Source organism: Ranitomeya imitator, chromosome 8 (assembly GCF_032444005.1).
Source record: "Ranitomeya imitator isolate aRanImi1 chromosome 8, aRanImi1.pri, whole genome shotgun sequence".
Lineage (NCBI taxonomy): Eukaryota > Metazoa > Chordata > Amphibia > Anura > Dendrobatidae > Ranitomeya > Ranitomeya imitator.
Window position 1 is genome coordinate 108,216,794 of NC_091289.1, and position 22,475 is coordinate 108,239,268.

At 42.8% G+C, this 22,475-nt stretch overlaps 1 protein-coding gene across 1 annotated transcript in view; it reads left to right on the forward strand.

The window, feature by feature from the left end:
- Positions 1 to 22,475, forward strand: part of LOC138647914 (beta-1,3-galactosyltransferase 2-like) — a 333,912-nt gene that overhangs the window by 237,001 nt on the left and 74,436 nt on the right. The window lies entirely within an intron of this gene.

Sequence of the window (22,475 nt, forward strand, 5' to 3'; positions counted from 1 at the left end):
GATAGTCCTGCATGTGTAGAAGAGTAAAGAAAATGTTGATTTGCACTTTGAGGTTTTATAGTATACCCTTCGAGGGTACTTGCAAGTAGATAGTATACCTGTATGGGTAATTGTGTTTCATAGATAGATAGTAGTTGTTTTAGTCGTGCGCGCAATGTAGATATGTTCTTGTTTGCAACGTTCAAGTGTTCTCACCTCCCACAAAGGGAAGCAACAGTTAAATTAATTTGTTTTATAGCATTTCAAAAATTTTGCATGTCTTTTGCTAATGTATTGTTGTTTTCTTATATTTGGGTGTAAAATTATTTAACCCTTTCAGATGGATGTACAGCATGGGACAAGACTGTAACGACGGAAGGTATGGAATATTGTTGTTTTTTTAACTTTGTTTAGGTGACAAGGGTCTTTAGGTGGATTAAGAGTATAATAAAACATTAAAACACCATGTGTCTTTATTTCAGTAAAATACTTTCTAATAAGGTGTGTGTGTTTTATCATCCATTTCGTACTATTTGATTAATAATGGATAGGTGTCAGAATTGACGCCTCTCCATTATTAACCTGGCTTAATGTCACCTTACAATAGCATTTATTACACCATATCCCACCACTACAGGGGAGTGGGAAGAGAGAGGCTAAGTGCCAGAATAGGCGCATCTTACAGATGTGCCTTTTCTGGGGTGGCTGGGGGCAGATGTTTTTAGCCAGGGGGGGTCCTATATCCATGGTCCCTCTCTAGGCTATTAATATCTGCCCTCGGTCACTGGCTTTCCCACTCTGGCGGAGAAAATTGCACGGGAGCCCACGCCATTTTTTTCCGGGATTTAACCCTTTAATTTAATAGCTAGAGCCCCCAAATTTGACACAAAGACACTTCTTACATTACTAAAGAGGAATATGTAATAAAAGAAGGGATATGAGATGGTTTACTGTATGTAAACCATGTCTCATATCCTGTCGGGTTTGTGAAGGAGATAGGAAAAGCCGGCAATTGAATTACCGGCTTTTCTGCCATCTAGCGCTGCATTAAATATATATACATATATATATATGTGTGTCTCACTGATATATATATATATATATATATATATACACATATATATATATATATGTGTACACATTTATTCTACCTATTCTATTCTGTCAGTGTGATTTTACTGTACATCGCGCTGAATTGTCGGCTTTTCTATAGAACACCGCTGCGTATTTCTCGCAAGTCACACGCATGGTCCGTGTGTAATCTGTAATTTTCTCGCCCCATAGACTTTTATTAGCGTATTTTTTGCGCAATACACTGACAAACGCAGCATGCTGCGATTTTCCACACCCGTAGCATGCCGTATATTAGGGATGCGTAATATACGGCAGATAGGAGCTGCCCCATAGAGAATCATTGGGCCGTGTGCAATGCGTATTTTCTGGACATATTTTCTGTGCTCATACGTCCGTAAAACTCGCTAGTGTGACGCCGGCCTAAGAGGGAATGTTTCTCCTTATGAAGAGTGGCAAGACAGTCTAAGCAGACTGATAGGGCATGCAATGCTGCTTTTGAAAAATGTAAATATGCAAATAGTTTCTATAAAAGGAAAACAACTTGATCTCTCGCACAACTTTTAGGATGTAACACTTCTTTAAGCCAGCATTGACCCTTCAGCGAGCTTTGTCACATGACTTAAGATAAGAAGCCAAAGCAGACACTATATTTGCAGACACAAGGTGTTGCCCCTCCTCAGCGCAAAGTAGAGATCTGATTTTGTTAGGATAAAGGCCTCTGACTGGAGGTCTAAGGGCTTATACTCATCTACATTTAAAATGGACAAATGCAATCCGATAGAAAATCGGATTGTACTCTGAGTATTGTTAGTCAATGATTGTGTTCATCTGTGTTTTTTTTTTTCTCTGAATGGACTGAGAAAAAAAATTGCAGCATGCGAGGGACTGCATATATCAGACGAAAGTATGCAAATCAATGGGTGCGAGAAAAAAATCGCAAGACACAAGGACCATGCATGGGGTCCCCTCTATAATTAATATCTAGCAATGGCTCAGCAGACAGCTGTGGGCTGATATTAATAGCCTAGGAAGGGGACATGGATATTGGCCCCCTCTTATAGTAAGAACATCAGCTGCCCCAGAAATGGTGCATCTATTACATTCGCCAATTCTGGCTCTTAGCCCCCACTCTTCCCACTTGACCTGCTGCGGTGGAAGTGGAGTAATAGTATTGAGGTTGATGTTAGCTTTATGTCAGCTGACATCAAACCCAGGGGTTGGTAATGGAGAGGTGTCTTTAATACATCCTCATTATTAACCCCATAGTCAAATTTAATAAAGAACACAGACCAAGTAAAGTCCTTTGAAATAAATACACAAAGTCCTTTATTTGAAATAAAAACTCCCCTACCCTCTTTTACCCTTTGACACATCATTTGTTTTGGAAGTCACCCCTTGTTAATAATCAGTAATGGCTTAGCAGACAGCTGTGAGCTGATATTAATAGCTCGGGAAGCTTCTTGTTTATTACACCCTTCCCAGAATATAAACATCAGCCCCCAGCTCTTGGCTCTCCCTTTGCTGGTTAACAATAATAAGTGGTGCCCCACTCCATTTTTTTCTTTTATTTGTTTAATTATGAGCTAAATACATGAACAGTAAGATGCATTGCACTGATTATATATCTCAATGACATCTGTCTATCTGGCTATCTATCCCTCTTTATCTGTATATACGATTGTTTTATTAGTAAACTAGCGTTAAATTTCAGAGAGTTACTGTTTGTAAAGGCCGATGTTAAAAATACATTGTGTACAGATTGCATACGCATGTCATGTGGTTGTCATACTGATGTTAGGTGGGAAAAATTGCATTGTATTCCATGACACTTGCATGACACTCGTCCTACTTTTCAGGAACAACATCAAACTGATTTTATTTATGCTGATGAGCATGAGCTTTTTGAGGGAATATTTATCCTAGGCTTAGATAACAATCATACTTAAACAGGTCCTTAATGTAGTGTAAAGGAGAATATTTTTTCCTTGGCGAGAGTAGCAAGCCAGCGTAAGCCTCCTTTACATGTCCTGATGATTCTTGTACAGGAAAGACTAGTACTGCTGAGATCCATGGTCTGTGTTCATGTGACATCTGTATGTACATATATGACATCCAAGTAAGGCTACGTTCACATTAGCGTTACGCTAATGTGCGTCGCTGTTGCGTCGGCGACGCAGCGGCGATGCAGCGGCGACGCGCCCCTATGTTTAACATAGGGGACGCGTGCGTTTTTTTGTTAGCGTTTTTCGACACGTGCATCGTTTCCGACGCTAGCGTCGGACGCAAGAAAATGCAACAAGTTGCATTTTTCGTGCGTCCGATTTTCGTCAAAAAACGACGCACGCGTCGCAAAACGCAGCGTTTTTGCACGCGTTTTTGGTGCGTCGCGCGTTGCGTCGCTGTTGCGTCGCCGACGCACCGGCGCGCAACGCTAATGTGAACGTAGCCTAACATCTGTGTATTCGTTTGCTGTCCATGTGTCACATCCTTGTGGCATCCATGTGCCGTTCGTGTGACACGTGCAGGCACCTGGGAAAAGCAGTACAGTTTGCACTGATCCCAGAGGCCAGCTGCTGAAGACAGCTCTCATTATTTTTGCCTGGTCTACCTGTGATCAGCATGACCAGGCAACAATGATAGGAGTTGTATTCAGCACCCGCTCTATACCTCTTGTGTAAAATTAAGAAATAAATTTAAAAAATGGTGTGGGGTCTCGTGTTATTTTCATAACCAGCAATGGGAAACCCAATGGCTGGGAAAAGGGACAATATCCCAAAAGGTTCCTAGGCTATTAATAACAGCTCATAGTTGTTTGCTTAGCCATTACTAGTGAGTTTACGGGGGCTCCCAGAAAAAAATGATGCAGGGTCCCCCTATAAAATCAAACCAGCAAAGACTAAACAGACAGCTTTGGGTTGATATTAATAGCCTGGGAAGGGGTTAGAGAAATTGGCCCCTCACCCAGGTTACCAACATCAGCCCTCATTGGGGCAGCACAGTGGCGCAGTGGTTAGCACAGCAGCCTTGCAGCGCTGGGGTCCTGGGTTCTAATGCCACCCAGGACAACATCTGCAAAGAGTTTGTATGTTCTCTCCGTGTTTACATGGGTTTCCTCCCACATTCCAAAGACATACTGATAGGGATTCTAGATTGTGAGCCCCATCGGGGACAGTGATGATAATGTGTGCAAAATGTAAAGCGCTGCGGAATATGTTAGTGCTATATAAAAATAAAGATTATTTATTTTATTATTCACCCCAGAAATAGTGCATCCATAAGATGCGCAAAATCTGGCACTTAGCCTCGCTTTTCCCACTTTCCCTGTACATGACACCCCCATTACTGACCCCATAATAAGTTTTGAAATAAACACAGCAAGAATAAAATCCCTTATTTGAAATAGAACTCAACACCCTCTTTTGCACATTTATTCAAATAAATAAAACAAAGTTGTACTCACATTTACGCATATAATCCATCAATGCCCATGTCCCATATAAAAGACAAAAAATAATAAACAACTATATTCCTCACCTGTCCGACAAGATTATAATCCATTGAAGTCCATGTCCACTGTAAAGGACAAAAAATTTTGAACAACCATATTCCTTACCTGTCCAGCGAGAACATAATCCATACTGTCCCACGCTGTAATCCATCTCTGCTTCATCTGGATTTCAGGATGAATATTGGCATGTTACAACTTTTCAGGCTGAAATCTAGGAAACGTTGAGCTGCTGATAGCAAAGCTTTTGTGACTTGCAGTGATTTCATAGAGGTTACCCTGGTCACTGAAGCTGCCATTCCTACAGAATTTTCTCATGATGCTATCAGTGATCTCATTGAGGTCACTGCAGTTCTTTGGCCTTTTATGTAGAAGATGCAGGACAGGCCTTCTGATGACTATTACATGAAGGACATATTTGTACAGGTGTCTCTAAACAGTAGAGCAATATACCATAATTCCAGAGTCTGCTAAATCTTTCTGAAGGTTTTTTTGCAGTCAAGCGCGGTTTCTGATTTGCCTCTCTAGAAATCCTACAAGCATCTCTCATAGAAATTTTGCTTGGTCTTCCAGATCTTATCTTGGCTTCTACTGTTCCTGTTAATTGCCATTTCTTAATTACATTTTGAACTGAGGAGAGGGCAACTTGAAAATCCTTCGCTATCTGCTTATCACTTTCTCCTGCTTTGTGGGCCTCCACCATTTACATTTTCAGAGTGCTAGGCAGCTGCTTAGAATCATGGCTGCTGTTTTTTGGCACAAGGTTAGAGGAGGATGGGTTTTTTGATGCTGGGAAATTTGCATCACCTGGACTTTCCTAACAAGGATATGTAAGAAGCCATAGCCCTAATAGGTTACTTAAGGCTAAGGCTAGTTTCACATTTGCGTTTAAAAACGCAGCATTTAAAACGCATCCGCAGGTGGTGAAAAAACGCATGTAAACGCGTACAAACGCTGCGTTTTTTAGACGCATGCGTTTTCGTATGTGGTAAAAAAAACGCTGCGTTTTTACGCGTTTACATGCGTTTTTTCCTGCGTTTGCGTTTTTGATACGCATGATGACACATTTCACAAGAGAAAAATCAAGATCCAGACACCACCAATGGGACTACAGAGGGCGTGTGACATGACTCTGTGGACCAAAATATGGAAAAATTGTAGCTCTCAAAATGTGGTAATGCAAAAAATATTTTTTGGAATAAAAAGCATCTTTAGTGTGTGACAGACAGCTGCCAATCATAAAAATCAACTAGAAAACCCACTATAAATAGAAATGGCTAGGGTTAGGGTTAGGGTTTGGATCCCTAGGGTTAGGGTTTGGATCCCTAGGGTTAGGGTTAGGGTAAGGGTTAGGATCCCTAGGGTTAGGGGTTAGGGTTAGGGCTAGGGTTAGGGTTAGGGTTTGGATCTCTAGGGTTAGGGTTAGGTTTTGGATCCCTTTATCACCTTGATGGTGGGGGGTGGCTTATCAGTGTGTATACTTGTTTTTTTCTATTGAAACGCATGCATTTAAAAATGCAACCAAACGCATGTGCTTAAAAATACATCCATTTACATAGACAGCAATACATTTTTTTGCCGCAAAAAAAGCATGCGTTTTTTTGCGGCAAAAAAGCCTCTAGAAATTACTACATGTTGCATTTCCGCAAAAAAACGCAAGCATAGAAACAACGCGACCAAACGCGTACAAAAAAAACGCATGCGTTTTTAATGTTAAATATAGGGGAAAAAAACGCATGCGTTTATATGTGTTTAAACGCAGTGGCAAAAAACGCAAATGTGAAACCAGCCTAAGTTCACACTAGGCATTTTTGTGGCTTTTTAAAGCAAATTTTCAGCTGCAAGCAGCTTGTTTTTTTGTCATCATAATTTTGTGCTTTGCATCGTTTTTTGTACAATGAAGCATGTCACTTCTTTCAGTGTTTTTTCAGCGTTTTTCACCCATTGAAATGAATGGGTGGTGAAACAACACTTGAAAAACGCACCAGCAATACAGGTATAAGATTTTGCTTCGTTTAAATGTGCTAGCACAAAAACAGGATTCAAAGATCCTCCAAAAAATTCAGAAAAATAGCAAAAAGGGCATGAGATGCTTACCTGCCTAGGCCTCCAAACAAATGCACTATCAGGATGCAGTGGATCCATATGGTTAAGATGGCAACACAGGTGCAGAAATACCAATGAGGCAGCCACTCACAACCTACCAAATTAATGGAGGGGGTGGCTGCTTGGCATATGACTGCACATTAGAGACTTGTATGTGGTGCTGTTCACACAATGGGAATGCACAGCATCCAGGTTAACAGCCTATTAGTGACGCCTTTCTATTAGCTCAGGTGGGCTGCCCAGCGCTAGTAAGATGCATCCCATGTGTACAGACACAACAGTTTACAAGACAGAATGGGCCCAACTGCACCCCGAAAAAATGCAAAAAACACATATATAAAAAAATATGTGAGGTATTAGTTTATATTCTGGCCAAAATATGTAAGCTCATAACCCAACGTCACGGGTCCCCACACTTACGAGTCCTACTGTAACCAATCCTAGCACAAAAACAGGATTCAAAGATACTCCAAAAATTCAGAAAAATAGCAAAAAGGGCCGGAGATGCTTACCTGCCTAGGCCTCTAAACAAATGCAGTGGACCCATATGGTTAAGATGGCAACACAGATGCAGAAATACCAATGAGGCAGCCACTCACAACCTACCAAATTAATGGAGGGGGTGGCAGCCAGTGCATTTGTTTGGAGGCCTAGGCAGGTAAGCATCTACTTCCCTTTTTGCTATTTTTCTTCGTTTAAATGTGCCAAAACCTGATTCAATAGCATAGGACTTTTTTCAACACTAAACTTTATCAGCATGCACAAGAGACAAAGAGACAAATCTAGCATGTCAAAACTGCAGCAAAAAAACACAAGAAAAACAAGGAAAACATGCTTTTTTTTTGCTGCAGAAAAAATGCCTAGTGTGAACTTACTATGAAACCTTGGTCAAAGTTATCTGAGCACACAAATCTCCAAAAATACCCAGACTTTTGCATCTGCTCATTTTCCTTTTTGTAACTGTTAAAATGAAAAAAAAAATGTCTAAAATGTAAAGTAAATGTGTTAACTTTTGGCCTTTTAGAGATCATTTCATTTTCAATTTGCTTAACATTTCGCAATAACATTGTATGAGGTATGCATCACATGTATAATGCCATACGACTAATTATGCCTTTATTAAATTTTATGTATGTATAAAAGAAATAGAATGTGTCCTTTTATGTCTGTATACATTTTTTTTAAATAGATTTCTTTTCATTTTTCAAAAAACAAATTGGGTATGGCATAGCTACTATTGTGTTTATCAACCATTTTCCCTATGTTATTGCCACTTTTTCTTCTTCTACGCATTCATTTGCTGTTGCCATAGTTATTGCAATTATATTTTGTGTTATGCTCATCTAATTTCATTCATAAATTACAATTTTGAAAAACTATTTTGTCTATTTATTTAACTTCTGTGAACTATAATAGGCCCACTAAAATCAACTAGACATTTTTAAGCAAAAAAGTATTTTCTGCAAATTTGTTAAAACAATATAAATTTAAAAACAACTTTTCATATTAAGTGCAAAATCAAAATATTATAATATAATATATATAATGTAATATATATATATATATATATATATATATATATATATATATATATTGTAAGGATTTCACTCACTCAGCTGCGACGGCTGACACTCAGGAGACGTGTTCCTTTAAAGTTCACTGGGTTTATTGCTTCATAAACCATGTGGCAAATAACAGAAAGCAAAATGGGCCTTTGGTTCAGGCAAAGAAAAGCAAGTGTCCAGTTCATCCGGCTCAGTCCTGAAGCCGTAACACACTCAGGAGGGTTTCACCTCCACACATATCTCCTGTGTAAAGGATTAGCCAGTCTTATAAAGAGCTAACCCCACCCAGTAACCCATCACATGATTAGCCATGTGGTCTGACATTACCACAGGTCCTGAAACACATATACAAGATTATGTGCAAGAAAGGAATACTCCGGGCTACATTACAGCAACCAGGCATTTATGTGGCACATACCTCCCATCGACTACAAACCCTTTAGCCATGCTACATACCTCCCCCCTCTGCCTAAAGCCGTGGGGCTTGGCACTTTCCCCCACTAAACAAGGGATTCTCGATAGGGCATCCGCATTACCGTGCAGCTTTCCGGCCCTATGTTCCACATGGAAACTGAAGTCCTGCAGGGCTAAGAACCAACGGGTGACTCTAGCATTTCTTCCTTTCGTTTCTCTCATCCACCTAAGCGGGGCATGGTCAGATACCAGTCTAAATTTACGTCCCAGCAGATAGTACTGCAATGTGTCCACTGCCCATTTTATGGCCAAGCACTCCTTCTCAACGACTGAGTAGTTCTTTTCAGATGAGGACAGCTTCCTACTCAGATAGAGAACAGGATGCTCCTCCCCATGTAGTTCTTGGGAAAGGACTGCTCCCACCCCAACATCTGAGGCATCTGTCTGAAGAATAAACTCTTTCTTGAAGTTTGGGGCCATCAGAACGGGTTGCTTACACAAAGCGTTTTTCATTTCTTGGAAGGCTGACTCTGTTTCTTCGGACCACTTAACCATTACTGATTTTGTCCCTTTTAGCAGGTCAGTCAGAGGCGCAGCCATCGTGGCGAAGTTTGGGATGAACCTCCTGTAATATCCCACGATTCCCAGGAAGGCTTTAACTTGTTTCTTGGAAACTGGTTTTGGCCATGTTTGGATTGCCTCCACTTTATTGATTTGGGGTTTTATTTCTCCATGACCCACTATGTATCCAAGGTACTTAGCTTCTTCTTTACCCAAGGCGCACTTCTTCGGGTTTATAGTAAATCCGGCCTCTCTTATAGCATCCAACACCGCTTGGACTTTCTCCAGATGACTCTCCCAGTCCGGGCTAAAGATGACGATATCATCTAGGTACGCAGCAGCGTAGGCCTTATGGGGTGCAAGGACTCTATCCATAGCCCTCTGGAAGGTCGCCGGAGCTCCCTGTAGGCCAAACGGCATCCGGGCATATTGGAAGCATCCATCAGGTGTCGAAAAGGCCGTCTTCTCCTTGGCTTCAAGTGCCATGGGGATCTGCCAATACCCCTTTGTCAAATCCAAGGTGGATATATATCTGGCGTGCCCAAGCCTTTCGATGAGCTCATCAATACGGGGCATGGGATAAGCGTCGAACTTGGAGACTTCATTCAACTTCCGATAGTCGGTGCAAAACCTCCACTCTCCATCAGGTTTTGGGACCAGGACAATTGGGCTCGACCAACCGCTCTTGGATTCCTCAATGACCCCAAGCCTCAACATACGCTCCACTTCCTTGGAGATAACTTCTCGACGAGCCTCAGGAATACGATAAGGTTTCACATTCACCCGCACATGTGGCTCTGTTAGGACCTCGTGCTCTATGACCTTCGTGTATCCTGGCAATTCTGAAAACAGGTCCCTGTTTTTCTGGAGTAACTCCCGGCACTGCTGTTTCTGGGTCTTTGATAGCGTCTCTGCTATAGTAACCGCTCCAACCTCACCTTCTGGGTTGCTTAACAATGACGGAGTTGCTGTCGGCTCTCTATCTTGCCATGGCTTGATGAGGTTGACATGGTAAACTTGGAATGGTTTCCGTCTTCCTGGTTGGTGAATTTTATAATTTACCTCACCAAGTTTCTCGACAACCTCATATGGCCCTTGCCATTTGGCCAAGAACTTGCTTTCCACCGTTGGAACTAACACAAGAACTCGGTCTCCCGGATTGAACTGCCTCACTCTTGCAGACCGGTTGTAGACCCTGGCTTGAGCTTCTTGTGCTTGGAGAAGGTGTTCTTTCACGATAGGCATCACCTTTGCAATCCTCTGCTGCATCAGGGCCACATGCTCAATGACGCTTCTGTGGGGCGTGACTTCGGCTTCCCAGGTTTCCTTGGCTATATCCAGGAGTCCTCGTGGATGTCGGCCATATAGAAGCTCAAACGGTGAGAACCCTGTGGAGGCCTGTGGAACTTCACGAATGGAAAACATCAGATAGGGTAAGAGACAATCCCAGTCTCTACCGTCTTTCTCTATAGCTTTTCTCAGCATGCTCTTTAGTGTCTTGTTAAACCTCTCAACAAGGCCATCTGACTGGGGATGGTACACCGAGGTCCTCAACTGGGAGATCTTCAGGGCTTTGCATAACTCCCTCATCACCTTGCTCATGAAAGGTGTACCCTGGTCAGTCAGGATCTCCTTTGGCAGACCTGTCCGGGAAAAGACATGGACCAACTCGCGGGCTATGCTTTTTGAGGAAGAATTTCTCAAGGGAATTGCCTCAGGATAGCGTGTGGCATAGTCCAGGATGACTAATATATACTGATGGCCCCGAGCTGATTTAACTAAGGGACCGACCAAGTCCATGGCAATTCTCTCGAACGGTACCTCAATAATGGGCAGTGGCACAAGGGGGTTCCGGAAATGAGGAGTAGGAGCAGTTAGCTGACATGTAGGGCAGGACCTGCAATAGTTCACTATTTCCCGGTGACACCCAGGCCAATAGAACCTCTGCACAACCCGTTCCTGCGTCTTTTCCACCCCCAGGTGTCCACCCAAGATGTGTGAATGGGCCATGTCCAACACTTTCCGTCTATACGGACCCGGCACTATCAACTGCTCTACCAACTCCTCCCGTATTTTCGTGACACGGTACAACAACTCCCCCCTCAACAGAAAATGGGGAAATCTTGTGTCTGCCCCCGGCTCCTGTACCACCCCGTCAATAACTGTGACATTATTAAAGGCTTCCCTCAGAGTGGGGTCCCTATGTTGGGCAGTCCCAAAATTTTCACCGGTAACTTCTAACTCCAGAATGTCAGATGTAGGGGATACTTCCTCCTCATCCCCAACCAGAACACAAAAAGGAAAACTGTCTGCCTCTGGGTGTGGCGATACCCTTCCAGGGTTCACTGGTTCCCTGCCAGGCAGCTCAGAACCATTTCCCCACAAATCCCAAAACAAACAGAAATCCCGGCCAATAATTATAGGGTGCAACAAGTCCTGAACCACGCCGACTATGTGGGACTCAGTGCCACATGCCGTTTCAATGTCCACCCTGGCCATAGGGTAGTCCTTTGCATCACCATGTATGCACCGCACTCCGACCTTCTTTCCTGGGAGCAGGTGGAGAGGAAAAGTGGCCCTCACCAGGGTCACTAGGCTCCCCGAGTCTAATAGTGCCGTTACTGCTCGACCGTTCACCTTTACGGGACACGCTTGAGGTCCCTCGTTGGATGGAGAGTTCACACTACAGGCTGGATACGCATAGTATGAACAACGGCGTCCCATGCTGCAGTCCATCTGCTCAGTGGTTTGGGAACAACGGGCAGCTATATGTCCTGGCTTGTGGCACCTCCAACAAATAATATCACCCGTGGGGACCTTGGGCACCACCTCCCCCGCCCTTTGTGACCTTGGACGCACCACCCCTTTTTGGGACTCAGCTGCCTTCTGGGACCCCCAGTACGGCATGGGCTGCCTCCCGAAGGAGCCTTCCAACCCTTGGTATCTCTCAACCAGTCCAATCAGCTCGTCGGCATTCTGGGGATCACTCTGGGCAACCCAAGACTTGTATAGGCCTCGGGAGGGAATGGACAAACCGATCCATCATCACCCGTTCTACCATCTGTGCAGGCGCAGAGGATTCTGGCTGTAGCCATTTCTGGACCAGGTGCAACAGATCAAACATTTGGGAACGAGGTGGTTTGTCCCGGTGATAGCCCCAGGAGTGAACTCGCTGTGCCCTGACAGTCAGTGTCACCCCCAAACGTGCGAGAATCTCGGCTTTCAATTTGTGATACTCTTTGGCATCCTGCAAGGTCAAATCATAGTACGCCTTCTGGGGTTCTCCCGTCAGGTATGGCGCAAGTACCTCTGCCCACTGCTCTGGCGGAAGTTTTTCCCTCTCAGCGACCCTCTCAAACACCGTCAGGAAGGCCTCAACATCATCCCCGGGAGTCATTTTCTGCAATGCGCGTCTTACCGTCTTCCGGACGTGGGTGTCATCAGCCAAACCTGGGGTTGGGGCGCTCGCCTTGCCCTGGATGGCGGTTGCCAGAAGCTGCATCTGCTGCTGATGCTCCTGCTGGCTCTGCTGCATCTGCTGCCGTTGCTCCTGCTGGCTCTGTTGTATCTGCTGCATCAACAGCCTGTTGGTCTCTTGCTGCCTTTGCTCCTGCTGGCTCTGCCTTTTCTCCTGCTGTGACTGCATCTGGACCAAGTGTTTCAGCAGGTCCTCCATTTTCTCCGGCAATGCTTGCTGGCTTGCAACAGCCTTGACCCAGGACATTCAAAAATAAACTCACGTCTCCGCTGGGAACGCTGCTCGCACGTCTCCACCAATTGTAAGGATTTCACTCACTCAGCTGCGACGGCTGACACTCAGGAGACGTGTTCCTTTAAAGTTCACTGGGTTTATTGCTTCATAAACCATGTGGCAAATAACAGAAAGCAAAATGGGCCTTTGGTTCAGGCAAAGAAAAGCAAGTGTCCAGTTCATCCGGCTCAGTCCTGAAGCCGTAACACACTCAGGAGGGTTTCACCTCCACACATATCTCCTGTGTAAAGGATTAGCCAGTCTTATAAAGAGCTAACCCCACCCAGTAACCCATCACATGATTAGCCATGTGGTCTGACATTACCACAGGTCCTGAAACACATATACAAGATTATGTGCAAGAAAGGAATACTCCGGGCTACATTACAGCAACCAGGCATTTATGTGGCACATACCTCCCATCGACTACAAACCCTTTAGCCATGCTACAATATATATATAAAGTTTTTGACTGCAAGCAAAATAATTTTTACTGTAATACAGGCATATTGTTAAACTAAAAGATAAACAACCTCCTATTTTACAGCTTTAATAAATATTAACATTTAGAAAGTTTGATATTACAAATATTGTGATTGAAGAACCACACTACCATTTGATTCATCGATGGTCTGGCAAAACTGGTAAAAGAACGAAGTGAGGTGAGCCTGTATTGTTTTTTTTTTCATATGTGTGTGCGATGTTTGCATGTGTATAGGAGGCTAGGAGTGGGTTCATACTGTATTTAGGAGGCAATGTGAGTGTTCATACTATATTTAGGAGGCTGTGGGGGCTCATTGTTTAGATAGAGGTTATGTGGGGGCTAATACTGAACATAGGGGCTAAATGGGGATCATACTCTGTATAGGGGCTGTATGGGGGCTCACACTGTATACAGAGGCTATGTGGGGCTCATACTGTATTGAGGGGCTAATAGTGTATTTAGAGGGCTATGTGGTGTTCATGCTGTGTGTAGGTAGCTATGTAAGGGCTCATTTTGTATATAGAGAGGCTATCTGGGGATCATACTGTTTAAGGGGACTATGTCTGGCTCACACTGTATATAGGGGCTATAGCAAATACTGTAAGATCCTGAAGGAGATAAAATATGGTGCTATCTAAAGATAGTAAATATGGATCATATGAAAAGTGAGTTGTAAAGAAGACTTACTCACCTGATGAAGTTGTGCAATCCAAGGAACAACTCCCGCAATGACATTATTTACAATGGACTGCAACCAACCAGGCGGAGTAGGAAAAAAATGCTTCCAAGAATTTCCCATGGTAAGCAGATGTGTTTCAGCTGACAACAGCCTTCTTCAGGTATATAATAAATGTGAAATTTGCTTTTCTTATATTTATCTCCCTCCCCCATTTTCTGTTCCATTCTCCCTCCCCTGAGTCAGGAAGATATAAGAAAGGTAAAGTTCACATTTATTAGTTACCTGAAGAAGGCTGTTGTCACCTGAAATGGTTTGTGCAATAGCTTTTTACTAATTAAATAAAGTCCTACTAGAGGCAATCTTCGAAATCTCTCTTTATTATACTCGGTGGCAAACACAGAGCCAATTCCTGGTTTCACTCTGTCTATATAGGGGCTATGTGCAAGCTCATATTGTATATAGAGAGGCTATGTGGGGGCTCACACTGTATATAGAGGCTATGTGGGGGCTCATACTTTATATAGAGAGGTATGTGGGGGCTCATACCGTCGGTATTCTGGTCAGTCTTCTCATATAACAACTGAACAGTGAGCATGGATGTCTGGCATTTGTGAGGTTCTTCAAGACTTTGTGGACTCCACCGGCATATAAAAGGAAGGCTGACAGCACTCACTAACTATGGATGCCCACTCTGTCTCCAGGGAACCCACGTGTAAAATCAGCAACTTGAGAACAGCGTCTGATCCAGGTCATGAGTTTCCAAAAAGATTTATTCCGCCATAACATACAATGCTTCAACCTGTAGCATGTCTTTATTAAGTATACATGCAGTCCAAAAGGGCTGGCTTAAATAGTGTGGAGACCAGGTGTGCATCAATCACCATCAAAGTCAAGCCCACAAATATAAAATACAAGATATATATACATTTTCAAATAGAATATACATACACTGTTCATAAACATGATAAATTAAACCATATACACTGGATAGTAAATTAAAAACAACCAACTGCACAGCTTATTACATACATTGTTTACATAAAACTGCAAAAGGCGATCAACCAATCGGAATATGGCATCACCAATGTCATGGATACCAGAATCCAATCACCAATAGGCGTATCATGCATATGTATAGGGCACTGCAAAGGTCCAATGGTACAGGAATGTCCAATTTTTTTGGCCAATTAATAATTAGTGGAAAGTGATGTCACTGTGTATGAGACCCTTCTGAGATGTATTGAATATTTGTCCCTCTTTTTATTCCAGCATCTTTCTTTGTAATTGTGTGTCTCTGTGACAAAAATACATTTTTTATTATTATTGAATAAAATATTTGTTTTATCTTTTATTAATGTACTTTGTTTTCTTACCATTGTTTATATCGTCATGGTAATCTTTGTGTGAAGTGTGTATTCCTTTGAAGTACTAAACCCAGTTTTTGTTACGGGTACTTTATTTGTGGACGTTTTCTGAGTTATAAAATTATATACAAATCATTATACAGGAAAGAATGTTTCTTAGCATTTTTTTCTTGTAAACTCAAATTTCTATTCGATTTTGAATGTTTTATTGTCAGTCCTTAAAGCGGAGTAAAAGTGTCTCACCATTGTTCTCAGCAGCAGTCTTGGAGTTAGAGATGCTTCCAGTGGTCTTCTCCATGCTGTTCTTCTTCCATTCAGCACTTTTTCCATCCATTGCAACATTTTCATGACCTCCAGACCTCCTTGCAGGGTCTGCCGGAAAAAAAAGCTTGGGTTTCCCATTGACTCCTATTATACTCATTACTTGAGATGAGCATCAAAACATTAGGAATTGCTCGGTTCAAGCAACAAACATCTGAGCACATTAGTGCTCACTCATCTCTACTCGAGACCTGTCAGTCACTGACAGCATGCAGGGAGAAGCCGCAGGGGACTTGCCTGTACGACTAATCAATAGCACAAGTATTAATAATATGTTTTTCTCTGAAACGCCGCAGCGTTTGGGCAGCATGTATCAACTGATAGGTTCCCTTTAAATGCTATTCACTTGCAGGTTATGACTATAACTGCATGTAAATAGCATTTTGGGATTTAATAATATACCTTTAAGGCCTCTTTCACACGTCCGTGTCTCCAATAGAGACACCGAAGACACTTACACATGCAGACCTATTCAAGTGAATGGGTCTGTGCACGTCAATTTTTTACAGTCAGCACGGGCTGCAAAACGTCCCGCACACATGCTCACAGATGACACACATGGATGACATGGATACAGTAAGCGCTGTTCCCTGGTGCCGGGTGCTGAAGATGGCTCTCATCATTCTCCTCTGCTCTGCCGGCGATCAGCATAAGCGGGGGAGAATGATGAGAGTTATGTTCAAGCGATAACAATGTCAACAGGCTGCAGTGGATGGGACTATTACTCCCAACAGCCTACACCTGCTGCCACTAATAACAGTGGTACCCGTCTGTTTGGTAAAGATGCGTGCCGCAAGCATTACACACATGGACACGCAGACACTGACATCTCCGGTACTGTTTTTTTTCCAATAACGGAAATATCAGGATGTGTGAAACCAGCCTAAGGCCGGATTCACACGTCAGTGGCTCCGGTACGTGAGGTGACAGTTTCCTCACGTACCGGAACCACTGACACACGTAGACACAGTGAAATCAATGCATCTGTGCAGATGTCATTGATTTTTTGCGGACCGTGTCTCCGTGTGCCAAACACGGAGACATGTCAGTGTTCGTGGGAGCGCACGGATTACACAGACCCACTAAAGTCAATGGGTCCGTGTAAAACACGTACCGCACACGGACGTTGTCGTTGTGCAGTCCGTGTGCCGTGCAGGAGACAGCGCTACTGTAAGCGCTGTCCCCCCCACATGGTGCTGAAGCCGCGATTCATATCTTCCCTGCAGCAGTGTTTGATGTAGAGAAGATATGAATAATCGTGTTTAAAATAAAGATCCATGAAACCCACCCCCCTCCCACCCCCTGTGCGCCCCCACGCTGTTCTTAAAATACTCACCCAGCTCCCTCGCTGGCTGGCGCTGCTTCCTGTCCTGGCCGCATCTTCTACTGTATGAGTGGTCACATGAGGCCGCCGATTATAGTCATGAATATGCGGCTCCACCTCCCATAGGGGTGGAGCCGCATATTCATTACTGTAAATTAGCGGCCCCACGTGACCGCTCATACAATAGAAGGTACGGCCAGGACAGGAAGCAGCTCCAGCCAGCGAGGGAGCCGGGTGAGTATTTTAAGAACAGCCGGGGGGGGGGGGGGGGGGCGCACAGGGGGTGTGAGGGGAGTGGGGTCATGGATCTTTATTTTAGACACGATTATTCATATCTTCTCTACAGCAAATGCTGCTGCAGGGAAGATATGAATAGCGGCTTCAGCACCAGATGCAGGGGACAGCGCTAAACTTTAGCGCTGTCTCCTGCACGGTGCGTGTGGTACCCAGTGGGCACACGGGTGGCACACGTGTGCCGCACGAGTGCCACCCTGATGTGCCACAGAAACGCACCGGCACACAGACACGGATAATTCCGGTACCGATTTTTCCTGTACCGGAATTATCTGGACGTGTGAGACTGCCCTATGAGGTAGTGGGCCAAGATTCATTCATTTGCACAAGAGTTTCAGTATTTGTCCATGTCCCCACAGTGGAAAATAAATTAATAGTTTGGTACCTTGCTATTTGCCAAATGTATCTTTTGAAATAATGGAAGGTATGTAGTAATGTAATGTGATAAATCCTATGAAAGACTAGCAAATCTTTTCTGTGGAACATTTCCTACTATTGTATCAATAATGTTACTAATGCCAGAGGTTAAGATAGCCTAACCTGTTATATCAGTTTAATAAGCAAATGAAAAAGGCAAAACAATTGGACATTTATAACAGTAAAATATTTCTTCAGAAACCAAGGCAGACAACTCTCAGAAAACACAACATAATAACATTTAACTGGGGTAAAAATATATGTACTGTAAAACCAAATAGAATTCCCAGAGCCAGACAGAATGCAGGGTCAAAGGAAGTTAAAGGTAAGTTGGAAGTAAGAGGACTTGTTCTCTGGTGCCAGATATTAGATGTAACAATCCTAAAAGTCACAATGCCTCTTGCTTTGCACTGAGGAGGGGCAACACCCCAAAACATATATCTACAAATGCAGTTTTATGTTTGGCTTAAGTTATTCAGCAAGGCACATTAAAGGGTCAATATTGACTTTAAGAATTGCTACTAAGTGGAGTCAGAGATCCAGTCCTCTTCCTTTGCATATGTAAATTCCCATAAGAGAATTGCATGGCCTATAAGTCTCAAGAGACAAAATTATAAGGGACTCAGTCACCTGAATTTGGAGGGAACAATCTTCAGCCATAGAGGCGGGGTTTTCAGGTGTTTGATTCACCCTTTCCTTACCCTCTGGCTGCAATATTGAATTGAAGTTCATTCTCTGTCCTCCATAGTACACGCCTGCGCAAGGCAAGATTGCCTTGTGCAGGCGTGTACTACACAGGACAGAGAATGAACTTCAATCCAATATTGCAGCCAGCGGGTAAGGAAAGGGTGAATCAAACACCTGAAAACCCCGCCTCTATGGCTGAAGATTGTTCCCTCCAAATTCAGGTGACAGAGTCCCTTTAAAGAGGGCTTCGCCTAATACTTGGGATCAGCCTGTAGCATGTGATGAATTAACCATGTAACAAAACCAATAAGAAGCATGCTATGAATACAGGAATCACCATAAAATAGAAAAAAAAATAATTTAAACATACATCAAACAAATTAAAAAACATTTAACAAGTCAAACATGACATGAAAAACCACATTGAGCCTGAAATAAGGCTGAAAAACCCATGTCTATCAAACAACCAACCATCAATAAGGCCGGGGTCACACTTCAGCTGCATGTGTTTCTATGCAGCCGCACGCTCCGGTCCCGAGTGCCGGCAGCAGTGCTGGGTATTGATGCGAGTTTCTCGCATTGCACTCGTAAGTGTGACCCCGGCTTAAAGCCAACACATAAATGTGCAAGTTTTTGTGTGTTTTTTCGGCGGTATTCCACGGCAAAAATGCATAAAAAACGCATACATTATGCATCCCATCATTTCCAATACATTCCACAATTTCTGTGCACATGCTGCGGATTTTTTGGCAAAAAAAACGCATGCGGAAAAATACACAGCATGTTCATTAATTTTGCCAGGTTTTTTTTGCGGATTTCCCACTATGTTATTGAATTGGGAAGCTCTGGAAAAAAACGCAAAAAATCAGCGCAAAAAAGTGACAAAACCGCAAGTAAAACGCAAGTAAAACGCAAGAAAAACGCGTGCGGATTTTATGCGGAAAATCTCCGGTTTTGCTCAGGAAATTTCCACATAAAATCCTGACGTGTGCACATACCCTCAAAGTTGTCAATGTCTACTCTGTCTACTGCTATCAATATACTATACTGACAAATATACCAGTATTTTTTATTAGGTTGCCTAAATATTGATCATACCAAATCGAAAAAACAGAGAAGTTATTGCACAAACGTGCACTATTTCCACTCAGATCAGCAATGTGGTGATCTCACATGTAAAGTGCCATGGAATAACTGGCGCTAGGGTTGAGCGACTTTTACTTTTATAGGATCGGGTCGGGTTTCACGAAACCCTACTTTCTCAAAAGTCGGATCGAGTGAAATCGGCCGATCCTATAGAAAAGTCGGGGTCGGGGTCGGCCGAAACACGAAACCCAATGCAGTGCAATGGGATACTATGATTCCCAGGGTCTGAAGGAGAGGAAACTCTCCTTCTGGCCCTGGGATCCATATTTAAGTGTAAAATAAAGAATTAAAATAAAAAATATTGCTATACTTACCCTCTGACGCGCCCTGGTACTAACCGGCAGCCTTCCTTCCTTAGAATCAGCACGCGAAGGACCTTAGATGACGTCGCGGCTTGTGATTGGTTTAATTCTTTATTTTACACTTAAATATGGATTCCGATACCGATTTCCGATATTGCAAACATATCAGAACTCGGTATCGGAATTCCGATACCAGATTCAGAAGATCGCCGACCTCATGGCCGACCCCACACAGGGGTCGGGTCGAGTTTCATGAAACCCGACTTTGCCAAAAGTCAACGACTTCTGAAAATGGCCGACCCGTTTCGCTCAACCCTAACTGGCGCTATAACAATAAATAATAATAATAATAACAATAATAATAATAATATCATGCATCATAAACGCAGAATGATTGCTACATAAAAAATTAGACTGGTGGACATAACTGCGAGACAAATAATGGTGTCACCACCAGAAATAAAAAACCTCTAGGCGCCATCCCCCTTAGATCCACAGTCAGAGGTCTCTCACTTAGCCATATAAGATCTTCTGCTTTGCACACTTGTCTGGAAATTTTTGAGTTTTTGGTTTAGCTTCTTAGGTAACGTGGCAAGACTTGTTAAAAGGTCATTATTGACTTTTAGGTTTGTTACATCTATTAAGTGATGCCAGAGATCAAATCCAGTGCCAAAATGTGACACACCTAGGAAAAAAGTGGAACAAGGGACCAGAGATATTTTTCACGTACTCTCATTTAAAATTGCACTTGGATTGCTTTGCACTATGTTTGCCAAAGTGATAAATGACGTAGAACATTATCAGCTTTGATGAAGGTTTTTTTTTTACACATAAGAAAGCTGGATTATTTTTAACTCTGTGCATATTGTGTATATTTTATTATATCCTATGCAATGGAAAGCTACAATTGAATCCCAACTCTTTTTGTCTTGGTGCTGTAGAACATCCTGATTGGTCTTTTTGTAGCTATTTTACCTGGTAGTTAGATCAGTGCATACTCTGTGCACCATACCCAGACCAACACCTGTATAAATACTGGTCACTACTGATTTATTGTTATGCCTGACAATGGACCGAAAAGGCGCTTGAGTGAATAAAAGGTTTGGTTCTTTGATGTGCTGCCGCATACTCCATGTGTCTTTTAGGATGTGTTCACAAGGAATTTTTCAACGTGGTTTTTGGCATAGATTCCACACCTAAATCCACATTAAAAACGCTTTACTGTAAATCTGCATATAACAAGTTGCCTATGGAGCACATGCCACATGCTTTTTATTTTGATGTATTTTTTTCAAGTTATTTTAATCAGCTACCCCGCAAAAAAACACATCCTATTTCTACAGCTCATATTGTAATTACGGTAAAAATGCATAAAAAACACACGAAAACTGAAAAAAATGCTCGAAAACACATTAAAACAGCATGATAATCAATACACCAAAGAAACAGTGTTTTTTAGCTGTGGATTTTTTCAGCCAGTAAAATCCACGTCAAAGAACTCTGTGTGAACACAGTGCATAAGTACAGTGTATGGCTGATGTAATGCTTCAAGTGGATCTGTCACTAGAAAAGCGATGGCTGTCTAAGGTCTCAAGTAGACATAATTGAATTGATCTGCTGAGAATCTACTTTTAGTTGGATTCCATGAAATCTGCAAGTCCCTGTGGGTTTGAACAATTTTCAATTTAATTTCCGTAGATAACAAAAAAGTACAGCACCATTTCACATATTGTCGAAGATTGCATCATATGAGTGGTTTCATTTGAGGTCAGGCGTAGCCTCCCCATCATGTGATGCTGGTATCATATCACATGAGCTAATGTCTTCAAAGGGAGATTTGTAGTTAAAGTTCTGCGCTGTCGCTAAGATGAATTTCAGGAGAGGATAGTTGATTCACAGTGGTTTTATTCTACGCGTCTCAGTGGTCTCATGCCACTAGGTGGTATTTCCTGATGAAGGGGGCATGAGACTACTGAAACACGTAGAATAAAACCACTGTGAATCAACTATCCTCTCCTGAAATTCATCTTAGCGGCAGCGCAGAACTTTAACTACAAATCTCACTTTGAAGACATTATTTTCTCTGGTCGGTGAAGACCTGTGGATCTGCAGCAGCCGCAATCTATATGCTCTAATCTCATCCTAACCAGGTGAGCAAATTTGGTATATATTCTGCTCTGTGTAACGTGGATAAGACCCTATTGCGCTCTTTGTCTCCCCATTGTTTTGCAATAATCACATGAGCTAATGCAGCCAAGGCATAGGCAGCATCAATAGTAAAAAGTTGGTCACACGTGTCAAGCACTATGCTTGACACGTGTGACCAACCTGTCAATCACTTTTCAAAGAGATGCTTCAAATCGCTTGGAAAGAGCTAGCATTCTGCAAGCTAAAAAACATTTGCAAAACGCTTGTGGGAAAATGCATGCGAATTCCGCATGCATTTTACCAGCGGCAGGGAGTTGCGGAAATGCTGTGGACATTTCCGCAGCATTTCTGCAA